The sequence below is a fragment of the Diabrotica undecimpunctata genome, chromosome 7, assembly GCF_040954645.1.
Source record: "Diabrotica undecimpunctata isolate CICGRU chromosome 7, icDiaUnde3, whole genome shotgun sequence".
NCBI classification, from domain to species: domain Eukaryota; kingdom Metazoa; phylum Arthropoda; class Insecta; order Coleoptera; family Chrysomelidae; genus Diabrotica; species Diabrotica undecimpunctata.
The window spans coordinates 95,867,915-95,882,039 of NC_092809.1; the positions used below are offsets into that span (position 1 = coordinate 95,867,915).

The window sequence follows — 14,125 nt, forward strand, 5'->3', positions numbered from 1 at the left end:
CCCGGCAGAAGATCTAGACTTCACGGAGGAAATAGAAAGAAGCGCTAGACGCTTAAGACGGAGAAAAGGCATAGTAGGCCTAGAACACACAAGTCCGAAAGAAATAAAAGAACTGATCAAACTACTAAATCCAAAGAAAGCAGCTGGACCTGATAAAATCACAAACAGGGCAATTAAAAATGTACCAAACAAGATCATAGTGTACATAGCAAACATAATAAATGGAATATTACGTTTGAGATACTTTCCAGACAGATGGAAAGAAGCCGAAGTTATAATGATTGGAAAACCGGGAAAAGACGGGAGCTTTCCACAAAACTATCGACCGATAAGTCTACTATCATGTCTTAGTAAAATAGCCGAAAGAGTAATCCTAAAAAGACTCCAAACAGAGTCTGAAACAATAGGAATGATTCCAGAAGCACAGTTCGGTTTTAGATCCAGGCACTCTTGTGAATTACAAGTACTCAGGCTAACGGAATTCATTACCAAAGGATACAACGAGAAAATGTACACCGCTACAGCTTTTCTAGATGTTAGTAAGGCATTTGACAGAGTATGGCACGAAGGAATACTCTACAAAATGAGTCAAAGTGGATACAGTGAGGCGATGACATGTCTCCTTGCGTCATACCTGGCAAACCGGAGATTCAGAGTTCGAATAGGGCCTGCCCTGTCCGAGGTCGGAACTCTGGAGGCAGGTGTGCCTCAGGGAGCGGTGTTATCCCCATATCTGTATACCATATACACAGCAGATACACCCAGCGATCATAAAACATTGCTCAGCCTGTACGCAGACGATACAGCGCTAGCAACAAGCAACAGAAACATAAACTTTGCAACCAGAGACTTACAGCGCTCTCTGAATCGATTATATGCATGGTGTATAAAGTGGAAAGTAGCACTAAACCCGGAAAAAACACAGGCCGTCATGTTTAGAAAACGTAGACAGATACCCAACATGGAACTAAACCTAGCGAACGAAAACATAGAATGGAGCAATCAAGCTAAATATCTAGGAGTGACCCTTGATCACAAGCTCACATTCACTGAACATGTAAATCAAGCAGTACATAAAGCAAAACTAACAAAGATACAACTCGCCTCGCTAATAGGCAGGAAGAGTAAATTAAACTTTTGGACAAAAATAAGGGTAGCAAACAGCAGAATCCTACCAACGCTAACATACGCGTCAGCAGCATGGGGACACACATGTAAATCAAATAGGAAGAAACTGCAAGTAGCACAAAACCAGCTAATCAGAGATGCACTAAATGTACCGAAATACGTACCTCTAAGATATCTATATAGAGATACAAAGCAGAAAAGGATTCTTCATACAATGAACGAAAAAGCGTACGACATCTTCAACGAGATAAGAAACCACCCCAACAGAAAGCTGCGAGAGCTAACGGATTATGATGCAAACATCAGGACGACACATAGACGGCCTAAACAACAAATAGCTGGATATGTCCCAGTAGCATAAAAGACAATGTAAAGACTGAGATAGGCACCGACTAGTCAAACACAACGCGGGTTAGAATAGGAGGAAAAAAAAAAAAAAAAAAAAAGGTAACAACTGGGGTCTAGCATTTTAGAGTTCTGGACACCAGGAATTACCACCAAAAAAATATATCTAGTTTTAAGTCTTAGTTTTAAAACCGTTTTCTAACTCCGCGAGCGAATTATAGTGACAATGAATAGCCTAAAAACTATTCATATTACAATTGATTCAAGTGACTGATCCCTGTCATGCGCACACATAACACGCGAAACAGTACAAAGAAAGCCTTATGCTCTCTTCGTACAGCCAAATTTTGGCTTAGGCCCTTAAGGCAGGTCTATTTGGGAGACCAGTACGCGATCTTCTGAGCATCGAGGTCATGTGCGGCAAGCATGGGCTCGGTGGCCAGACCGGTCGGATATTCAGCCCGCGAGGAGAACAAATTAACTTTTGCCAAATCGGCGGCTGAGTGTCCGAACACACACATTTCCCTGTACGGAGGGGCACCAATTACGGTTGGTGCCTCTCCGTGCAGGGGCACACACTCTTTAGGGACATCAGGTCCAAAGTAATGCTCATGCCAAATTAAATTCAGTAAAGTAACTAGGGAGAAAAGCTCTTAGCTACCCCTTAATTTCAGGTGGCCTAACCACAACAATGTCGATACGGAGGGTTTTTTCATTACCCAAATAGCCCGACGTAAAGTTCATAAGCCTTCGCTGCGTATGTCAGACGTAGTGAAGGGGTGGAGGAAAAACCTGGGGGTCAGATAGGTACCGATCCAGAATGACTAGCTCTTCTGGAGCGAGACCGGTTTGATCTTCGGACATGTGGATCCCACTGACTAGCAGTGGTATACACATGTCACTAGGGGTTGGGTTGAACGCCTCGCGTGTGTATGTGTGTGTGTGTAAAATGATAGTTTAGTCTGTACCACTTTCATAACAAATAAGTTACTTCTGGAGAATCGCTGAACTCTTGCGTAAAGTCGTCTTATGAAATCGATCTACGTACAAAAACCAGCCTAATTCTAGTTTGGCAAATCATTTGTTGGGAAAGCTCGAGTTTTGTATTACCTATATTTTTTACCGATCACCAAATTCTCAGCCAATATTTTAGGATCAACTATTTGGATTTCAAAGGATTTCAAAAGAGTTAAAAATTAAATTTTTAAAATAATAAACTTCTTGCATAAAAGGGCTGAGTTTTTTCACCTCCAGTCCAGATAAATATTGTCCTATCTGACAGATAGTTATCTGGAGGATAGACAGGTAATCATAGAATAAATGTATCCGCCTTTTCACGTCAAATTATGTTGCGTTAACTTATCTGTAAGATAAACGTAAAATTTATTTCGGAACAAACCAATATTTAATTAATTGTCAAACAAATCACACTAGTGTTCTAATATCTCTTTTTATTATACAATTTGTGGTGGCAGGAATAAATTAAATTATGTAAAACAAATTTAATAACGAATAAAAAAATAATACATGTTTAATTATTTTTCACACGTTTTTCCATAACACTAAAATATTATATAAGGTTAGCTCAAACATCTTTAACTTGAAAAAGTTTAGTAATTTCTTCATTTAGCAATTCATCTTCAAAATTGTCTTAATTTTGATCTCTCGCTAGGCTATACTCGTAAAATGTTGCTGCAGATTAAAACGGTTGAATCTTTTTAACTTTACAGCCATTTCCACTGGATGAAATAGTACTTAAATCTTCTCTTCTGCAACATAACTGAAAAGTTATGTTGCATATCTGGTTCTAATATGAAATTCATTATAGAAAAGGTAAAAGAAATAATAAATTAGACTTACAATCAATTTAATTTAACTATCCAGAAGACCGGTTGCGCTTTCTACAATATGCAAAGCATCTTCAGGTCTCGATACAAAGTTAAATAAATGCGGAAATAATAAACCCATATTAGGGTGTTGTCTAATAAAGATAAACAAAGATAGATGATATAAATATAAATTACAGTAATTATGCCAATATTACATGTCTGTGGTTTTTCTAAATGAATAAAATGTTTAAGCAGACAAGGTAAGACCCACAAATTGGTAAAATAGTCTATTAAACTGTAATGAATTAATAAATGAACAAATAAATAAAACATTACTTACATGCCGGTACTCTATTAATTGATGGTTGAAAGAACATGGTTCAAACTATCCTGTATTGTTGATTGGAGAACTCAAGTCTGCTATTGTAATTGTTTGACCGGGGAAGTTCTTGAGGAGACAGATTTTATCCAATGAGGTAGAGATATGTGTAATGTAATTGTTGGATGAAAGTAATGTTCTATACCATTGAGTTATTTAAAAGATATTTATATTTATTCTAGAGATATATTTATGAAATATGTGTTAATTATTGAGATTTTATTTTTGAAGGTGACTGTTGTGAGACAATGAATGAGATTAGATGTACAAATTGTGTGGGTGTGCAATACTATTAACTTGTAATTATCAAATTTCTTTGATAAAGTTTTGTTGTAATATGTGGCAAATGGTTGTAAAGTCCAATAATTAAAGTTAAAAAATTAAAAATTAAAATTGAGGACACTTTAAGACACACAGAAAACACACAGAAAACACTTAAAAAAAGGGGGGACGAAACAGACATTAAATTTAAAAAGGGGAGGATTTGGAAGCACTACATCTCTTACTTGGAGACAATGACTTTTTTATGTTACTTATTAGATTTTAGAGGTAAATTTGACAAATGTAGGTTAAAGTGTAACAGTTCTTCTTCTATTTTAAATGCTGTAAGTCAAGTTATCTAGTTTTTTTAAAACTTTCTTCTTCGCACGGACCACGCCGTTCTAAAATGGCTCCTAAAATTCCGTAATCCAGAGAACCAGATGGCAAGATGGTTAGAACGATTACAAGAATAAGATTACGAGATCGAACAGGGGGCTGGAAGAGTTCATTTAAATGCTGATGCCCTTTCAAGACGGCCGTGCAGTGCAAATTGTAATCACTGTCTTAAATTAGAAGAACCACTAAGCCCCGTGAGACGAACCACCGTCATTAATGATCAATGGCAGCCTCAACAGCTACAAGACGCTCAAGCAGATGATCCATGTATAAAAAAAGTATTGGTCTGGATGCGTCGAAGTGAAAGGCCTTCTTGGCAAGACATTAGTGCATGTAGTCCTGAAGTCAAGTGTTACTGGAGCCAATATGGAATTTCCTAGTGCTAAAAGATGATCTTCTTTATAGAACCTTTGAGAACGATGATGGTGCAGAAACTAAGCTTCAGTTGATTGTACCTAAAAGTGTCAGAAGTATTGCGTCAGTTGCATGACAGTGCATCAGGTGGACACTTTGGTATTACGAAGACTCTGCAAAAGGTTCTATTGGGTGAACTGTAAAGATGATGTAAGAAGATGGTGCCGGAAATGTGAACTGTGTGCAACCAGTAATGGTCCAGTTGTTAAAAAGAGGGCAGCCATGAAAAGTACAATGTTGGTAGTCCTATGGAAAGAGTAGCAATCGACATTGCAGGTCCACTTCCAGAGACGATTTATGGAAATAAATATATCCTGGTAGCCATGGATTATTTTACGAAATGGACTGAGGCCTATGCGATACCAAATCAAGAAGCTGCTACCGTTGCAGAGATACTTGTTAAAGAATTCTTTAACCAATTTGGTGTTCCCTTGGAGATCCACTACGACCAAGGGCGAAACTTCGGGCCAATCCTTTTCAAAAACGTTTGTAAATTGATTGGTGTCAATAAGACCAGAACCACACCCCTGCATGCTCAATCAGATGGAATGGTCGAGAGGATGAACCGAACGATGGGTAAACACCTGTCCAAAGTTGTATCAGAACATCAAAGAGATTGGTACCAGTACATTCATTTATTCTTAATGGCCTACCGCTCGGCCGTAAATGAAACTACAGGCCAGACTCCAACCTGTTTGATGTTAGGTCACAAAGTTCGTTTGCCCTGCGACCTAGAGGTTGGCTGCAGACATTCTGAAGAACATATTGCAAGCGAAGATTATGTCGACCGCCTGAAGTAAGAATGAACAACATTCATGAACTTGCCCGACAACACATCCAGTTAGCCAGTGACAGAATGAAAGATCGATATGATTGTCGATGCAAGAATGAAAGCTATGAAGTAGGTGATCTTGTTTGGCTTTATAATTCACAACGTCGTCTAGGCTTGTTTCCGAAATTGCAAAGACAATGGGAAGATCCGTATGAAACTAAAAAGAGAATAAATGACGTAATATACAGAATTAAGAAGTTGCCGAAAGGTAAACCAAAAGTAGTTCACATAAATCCTCTTGCACCTTATGCTGGCTCAAATGAAACAGAAGAAGCACGAACCCTTCAACATGAGATCAATGATGACCGGCGACCAAGCTTTAATGCATTTATTCAAATTACGCAGACACAAAGAGTGCTAGATTCAGCGTGACCACAGAAGTTCAGCAGGATCTTTTTAGTGTTCCCCATAACGTCTCTCTAGCCCACTGTGTTGCCCAAGATCTTGAAATGACCAAAGGAATCTCGTCCGTATTTTTTAAGAAGTTCGGTTGTTTGGACGAGTTAAAAATCAGCAGCCTAAAGTTGGAAGAGTACTGAGATGAGAAGATGGTCCTCGATCTTTGCTGTATATGGTGACCAGGAAGTCGTATGCAGACAGGGCAACCTACGAGAATATATGGCTTGCTCTAACTAATTTGAAGAAAATCGTGTGCAATTATGACATCAAGAATTTGGCTTTACCCAAGATAGGCCATGCACTAGAAAATCTGGATTGGACGATTTTGTTAAAGGCATGCTTGAAGTGATCTTCCGAAAAACCGGCGTACGAATTTCTGTGTGTTGCATTAATCCGAAGAGATCCTGTCCTTCAAAGACAGTAGACTGTTATTTCTTTCTGAGGGGTTCATGCAGAGCTGGAGAGTCCTGTAGATTCCGTTATCATGGGCCTACATATAGAGTTGCTGATCGGGACGCTCAGATCTAAGAGGGGAGCAGGTGACGAACATGCGTTCGACGTAACCCATATAACGGTTGCACCTCGAGACGACTATAACCTGTCCTTCTAGAAGTGTCCAGAAGTTTCGACCGCGGGAGAGATCGACCCGTCAAACAAACGAATTAGAGGTGGACTACTCCAGAATATTCTAGTACATAATAACTTGTGTATATAAGCAGACCTTTTATGAGTTAAAGTTAGTTGATAAGGCATTTTCCTTTTGTAAATTTATAAATAAATATATTTATATAAATTAGAATCGCTCGTTTTATTTAAAAACGGTACATTATATAGAGGATTTATTGAAAGTTTTGAAAATTTCCTACTACACCCTGAATATTTTGTATACTTACTCTGAGTCTTTTTTATATATAATTAAATGTATTTTATAATTATTAAAAGAATCTGATAACTTAGGTAATATGTGCATATTTTTTATTTTGGGATCCGATACTACTATTATTGAATCATTAGCACCAATATCTCTTGAAAAAGGTTAATTAATCCATTAATTATCAAGATTATGAAAATATTAAATCCCTAAACTAAGCAAATAAAAATATGTATACACCTACTTTTATAATCATTTACTAACAACTACTCGTATTTACAATATTTTCTCAGAATATAGATCACTGTCGGTTTATTTAATCTAAAAAAGTCTTCATTATTACAAAAATTAAAATGTTTAATTCTACATCAAATATTATATTCACGCACTAAATTTATAAACATTAAACATTATACTGATCATACTCTCCGGTTTCATTAAATCTGTTATTATCCATGTCTCTAACCTATACTTAACAACATTATTTAGGTTATATTTTTGATTTCGCGATTAACTACGACATAATAACGAACCACAATAAACACAACTTATTTTCCAGATAACTTTTTATTCAGTAGTTTATTTGGCAAATAAATATTTTATATTTTATATGTCAGATAATTTTAATTTATTTTATCTTTCAGTTTATCTATTTAGATTTCTTTCCTAGGTGACGCTAGAATTTTAAATCTAAACTAACATAAAAGTTTAAATTATTTTATAGTAGTATTAAATTCTACCTTAAAAATATTATTAAAATTAATTAATAATTATATTAATATGTATTTATACAGTATGATTAATTAAAGGTATCTTTTCAAGGACAAAATATAATTGAAATGTCAATTGGTGGTAGTTCAGATTTCTTTCCTAGATGGCGTCGTTAGTTTACTGGACAAACGGTGTGACTTATTATCATAGCCTTTTATATAGATATGTAATTATAGAGGAACTTTTAAACAATTATAACTTTTCATTTTTCATTTTTATTTTTTATTATAAGTTTGTCCAATCTCTGTAATCAAAGTTATAATTCTCTGTAATTTTTTCTAGTACCTAGGTACCTGATTTTTTTTAATTCTGAAGTTATAGCGTTTAATGTTTGGTGAAAATTTTTATATAGATATTCCCTTAATTTATTATTTTTTAAATAAAAATCTTATGTAAAAAATAACCATATAACCAAATTTTCCGGTTAAGTAATAAATATTTTATTGTTTGCAGATTTTAACAAACCGTCCAGTTAGTATGGTGCTAGATATGTCCGAGATACAAACTGCTTGGCAAGATAGCGATTTTATCACGGATTGCCTATGTTGGCACAACGTCTACCGTCAAAGACATGCAGCGCCGCCTTTAACAATGTCTTCGGAGGTAATAAATTTTTATTCAACTGTTATTCTTGAAACGTAGACAGTTTGTAAGTATCCATACATTATTTTTACACAAGAAACTGCAAATATTAGTCATTCAAATAAATCATTAACTATATTGGAGAACAATATTAACGCGGTATCTAAGGGGAAGAGGACTTATGGACATAAGTGAGCAACTAGATAAACAGGTTATTTTCAAACGCAAGCTGAGACATCTACTTTACGTCGCGAAATTTGAGCAGTAGATGACACAACGTGCTTAAACTGAGGGAACAAGATATGCGCATTTACCACCTGTCTAAGCAAGAAAAAATGCGCACCTGCATGAGTAAACCTTTGTATGGACAACATATCAATAAGGTCAGCCAAGAATATATGGACAATACAGCGTCCAACTGTTGGCTGACATTCGGAAAGAAGTTTCCCGAGACAGAGGGTTTACTACTTCTACTTGCCATCCAGGATCAGGTTATTTCAACTACAAATTACCTGTAATATATTGTAAAAGACCCTCGGGTCCAAAACGACAAATGCCGATACGGATTTCAAGCCCAAGAAACCATCCAACATCTTATCGGAGGTTGCCAGGCGTTGGTCGGAACTGATTATAAATAATGCCATGACTCAGTAGGAAAGATTCTTCACCAAGAAATAGCGCTAGCATACTGGGACTTCTCCAAGCTGATCACCTTACTTATTGTCAATATGTCCCCGACAGAATACTTGAAAATGACAACTATAAGCTTTACTGAGACCGCAATGTACTCGCAGACCAACCAGTGGCACATAAAAGACCGGATCTCAAACTAGTTAACTTATTAATGTTAGATAGCTTCTTAATGTTAGATACCTAACATTAATAAGCTGCGTGTTAAATACAACGAAAAAATCAGTAAATGTAACATTTAAAACAAGAAAACACGCTTACAGACTGGTAAACCTAGTACAGGCGGTAAAGAAAAAAACCGCTGAAAAAATATTATACAGGATTTTAAAGGTTCTTAAAGATATATGAGGAATTGGTGATGACAAATCTTTGAAGACAGCGGATTTTGCTTAGTTTTTTTTAAACTATCTTACAAAGTGAAAAAATCATTTTTTGCCTATAAACGGTTCTTATACATTTTAGAGAAAAATGGCTCAAATACATATATGGTTGGTAGTTTCTAAATTAACATACGTAAACAATTGATCGAAATAATGCAAACTTTTCCAGCGCGCTTCAATTTGAAGTTCCTTAAAAAAAAACGAAGCTCAAAAAGTCCTCCCCTCCATTCTAATGTGGCGGTATTTTACAAATACGATCACTTTAACGGATTATATCTTTTTACACCTTCTCTGTATATGCCGTCTATATATTGAATCATAAAATCTAGATCGTCATTTATAATCTGGTTAATTTGCAGTGAACCTACTTACAATTGCATGTATAAAAAATATCGAAGATACTATAAATTTTTTTATGAAATAATTTTGATAAAATGTTAACATTTCTTAAGGAATCGATTGCAATCGGTACAGTGAGTTCAGTTAATTGATCTCCGGAATAAACAAATTAACTAACTTGCACTATTTTTGGCCGATCTGATTGATATTTAGGACAATTCAATAACCCAATAATTGTCTTAATTTACAGAAGTCATTAATCAAAAAACATTTTACAAGTTATTCACATTTATAAATTACTGCAAAAATAAGAGTTTTTTTGCAAATATCTCGGTTAAATTTTTATGAATTTTAATTTAGAAACTCGCAAATTAAAGAACTTTTTAAGACCTACACTGCTACACTTAAGGATGTCACTTCCAAACTGACCAGAATCTTTGTTCAGTACTTACCAACTGTAAAAATAAAAGTCATTGAAAGACAAAGTACCAAACTCAGATAAAAGTGATGTTGTATTCAAACTTTAAATTTTCCGAATGTAAAAATCCTATCCACAGAAAGTAATTATTCAAAAATAATATTTTTCGAGATGCATTCATTTTTCAAGAGAAAAAAAACCATTCATAAAAAGACAGATACCAACAATTTGAGTAAAATAAACTCATTATTATTAACTTTGGATAACTACAAATCTATTAATAAAGACCGTTATATGTTAATTCATCGTCAATAATATGTGTCTATTATATGTGATAGTAATAGTTATAAGTGATATATAATATCTCGTCTACTTTATAAAATAAGTCTTTTTGCCTCTTCTTTTTCAGAAAATCCAGCGCCTATCAGGTATACTACTTACTTTACATATATTATCATTCTAAGACTAACATCCAACGTTCTGTCGTTTTAAGTTAATAATAGTTATGAATTCACAATCAATTGTTTTGTTTGTGATTAAGCATAAGTATAACCTAGAATTATTATAATATGACTACATTTTCTGTGATGATTTTACAACATAATTATCCTAAAATGTTTTTCTGTAAAAGTTTCTGTAATTTGAAGATTTTCGAAAGTTTGGTTAACTAAAAAGAGTACTTCTTTGTCCTGTCTTCCGCTGCATATCTAAATAGTTGTGTTTATATATATATTTATATATATATATATATATTATATATATATATATATATATATATATATATATATATATATATATATATATATATATATGTAAATATCTCAATTCTGTATTTGCCTTTACTAATAGTACCATTGAAACCCCCTAAATATAGGTCATTATTAAAACAAAGGTTTAATTTAATTTTAATTATTTTCTCATAAACTTTTAGAACCAACTTTATTTCATTTCTTTTTCATTTAGATCCAGAAAGTATAACCGCAGAACGGCATCCTTTGTTCGAGTTACGGGCCTGATTACAAATAATAAAAGAATAACCCGATTATAAAAGTCTTTCTCGGTAATTTCTTTTCCATAATGCGCCAAAACTCCCTCTTGGCGGCGTCTCATTTTTTTAGATCGTCCCGAGGGAAATGAACGTTTCCAATTTCATTTATTGACGTGAATTCCTAATGGCGAAATCGTAATTGCATTTCTCCATCGCAATTATAGTTGGAAAGGAGTTCTTATTGAGTTGCTAAGTTTTATTCAAGAAAGTAGATGCTTCTCTTGACAATAACTGTCAAATCTATAGAACTTTAGTAATACTTTCTGCTTATGTTTCGAACATAATCCTACCATATACCTAATATTCATTTCCTTTGCTACTTGTTACATAGCATCAGTCTACAGTATCGTTTTAAAACTGTCTTTATGGAATCTCAGTATTTACGAAATCTCTTATTTGGAATAAGCAACAAGAAAATACAAATGAACAGTTTATAAACATTATTTTATAGTGATTTGTATTTTCGATTTTATCATCGGAAGTTGGTTTTAAAATGAAAACCCAAAAAACAAATAAGAAAACTTAGTAAATTGGGAGAAGAAGTAAAGAATATGCTACTGGCAATTTGCAATCAAATATACTGAATGTTATCTATCTAAAGTCTGGCAAATATTAAATGAAACTATAAATCACAAATCACGCGTCGTAAGTGGTCGAAAGTAGCCGAAATCACTTGTCTATCATGCATTCACGGAAATTTTGAATTTGGCGGCACGTAAGAAAATATGTTTCCTTGCTGGTCACTTTACATTGTAGAAATGGCATATTATACTTCTACTTATATTAATAAAAATAATACATTAGATCTTGTTTTAAAAAATAAGTTTTCATTCATATTAATAATGTGTAGACTGAGCGGATATGCGGAAGTCGACTATATACTTAAAGATGTAAAAGACTTAAATTAGTATATTTTTTTTTATTTCAGAACGATATTCAATTATTTATTCTGTCAATAAAAATAGTACTAGCAGCCGCAGCTGCTTGTTTGGTTTGTATGTACATAATATCTTTTAAAAATATGCGAAAACGTGTTTATTTGAAAGAAGTAATGCATCGAGTCATGCATGACATGAATCATATTGTTACAAATACAATACTCCCGCAATTAATTCTACGTATTTCGTTTACAGCAGTAAATAGAACGAAACGCAATTATCGAGTTTCGAAATTTTTGTCTAAGAAAGATTTAATTCTCTTGAGTGTCAAATAAACGAGAAATCTATTTAATAACCCTGCTCTAATGCTCTCAGGCATCATTCTTTCTCCTGATGCCGACCACAATGTATCTTCGCCTATTTTTTTTTTTTTAATTTAGAGTCTTTGTCCTTGTGTAGTGTAGTGTAATGTACAATTTTATGTTTATAACATTCTTTAATTGTTGGATAGGCCAACATTGACGAAATGCCCCAGAAGATGCTCTAGGAAGCGAGAGTATTTGGGCAAGATTTAATTAATAAAACTGTGCTCGATATCTGTCTTTTATTTAATCAAAGTTCATTTATTCGAGCATTCAAACTTATTTCAATTTTCTGAATATGTCCTGTGAGTACACGCTAAAAAGCGTTGGAGACAAGACGCATCCTTGCCTGACCCCTCTCGCAATCGGTATATTATTTGTTTCTATATTGTTCACCTTTACTACTGCTTTCTGGTTCCAGTCATTACATGATTTGGGATTGTTGTTTTTTGGTGGAGGTAAATATATCGATTTAAGCCATTCCTCCGCCATTTATTTCTCTTTATATTACCGTCATCTAAGGCTTTTAACAGTTCAACTGGAATTTGATCAGGACCCGGTGCTTTTCCTTGTTTTGCATTCTGTAGTTTATCTATAGGTTATCAAGTAACAGATATTAATCTTAGTTTTACTGAAAACATGTCCGTTACAATTTTATTTATGGACATACAAGGACCATACGAAAATGTCAACCTTAGTATTCTTTATAACAAAATGTCATTAATTGATCTACCGGAATGTTCTAATAAAAAAATATTTAAGATGTATGCCAACAGAAAATATTGTTCTTAGAACCGCAAATTGATAGAAATGGATTGCCACAAGGAGGCATATTAAGTCCAGTATTGTACATTATATATACACATGACTTAAAAAAAAACAGAAAAATTTTCAAAAATTTTACAATTTGCAGGTTATCTGGTAATTTATAATGATAAAACTTAAATTAATCAAGGAATGAAAAATATTAATGATAACTGGGCATTTCAAAATAGACTTACATTATCTAAAGACAAAATTTAAGACTGTATATTTACCAGATAAAGGAAAAATGTCCCAGTAGAAATTAAATCAAATCGTATAAATTTTCTAGTGCAAAAATCAATAAATCGTCTTGGTATCATTTTAGATCAAAACATCTTGGAAAATTTGTGCCCGTAAAAGTCATTGGTTTGACGATGAATGCAAGAATGCAATAAAAGAAAAAAATTAAGCCTACAGAAAGATACTTACCCGATGAACTAGAACAACTGTAGAGAATTACCAGACAAGGAGAAATGAAGAAAAGAGGATACACAAAAGAAAAAAAATGAAACCACCTAAATATCGAACTTAAATATATAGAAAACCTTAACAGAGAGAAAGAATTTAGAGCATTCTATAAAAAAGTTAACATCAACAGGAAAGAATTAAAGGCAACCACAAGACAATGCAGAAGTCAGAATGGCGACCTATTAACAACAAGGAAAGATGCATTGAGTAGATGGGTGGAATACTTTAACCAGGCACTTAATATGGTAGAAGAAGAAGAAAACCTAAAAGACGAAAGATATGAGGTAAGGGGAGCAGACGAGAGGGAAGAGAAACCACCAACGATTTTTGAAGTTAAAGATGCAGTTAAAAAACTAGCCAGAAACAAATCACCCGGAATAGATAATTTTCCAGCTGGACTATATAAAGAAGGTGGCCATGATACCATTAAGTCATTACAGCAGCTTATAAAAGAAATATGGACACCGAAATCATTTCACAGTGATTGGAATATTGGAATACTTTACACCATACACAAAAAAGGAGATATCT

At 34.0% G+C, this 14,125-nt stretch overlaps 1 pseudogene; it reads left to right on the plus strand.

Annotated features, from left to right (window-relative positions):
- The window catches only part of LOC140446553 (venom allergen 3-like), a 195,158-nt pseudogene that overhangs the window by 140,339 nt on the left and 40,694 nt on the right, over positions 1-14,125 (plus strand).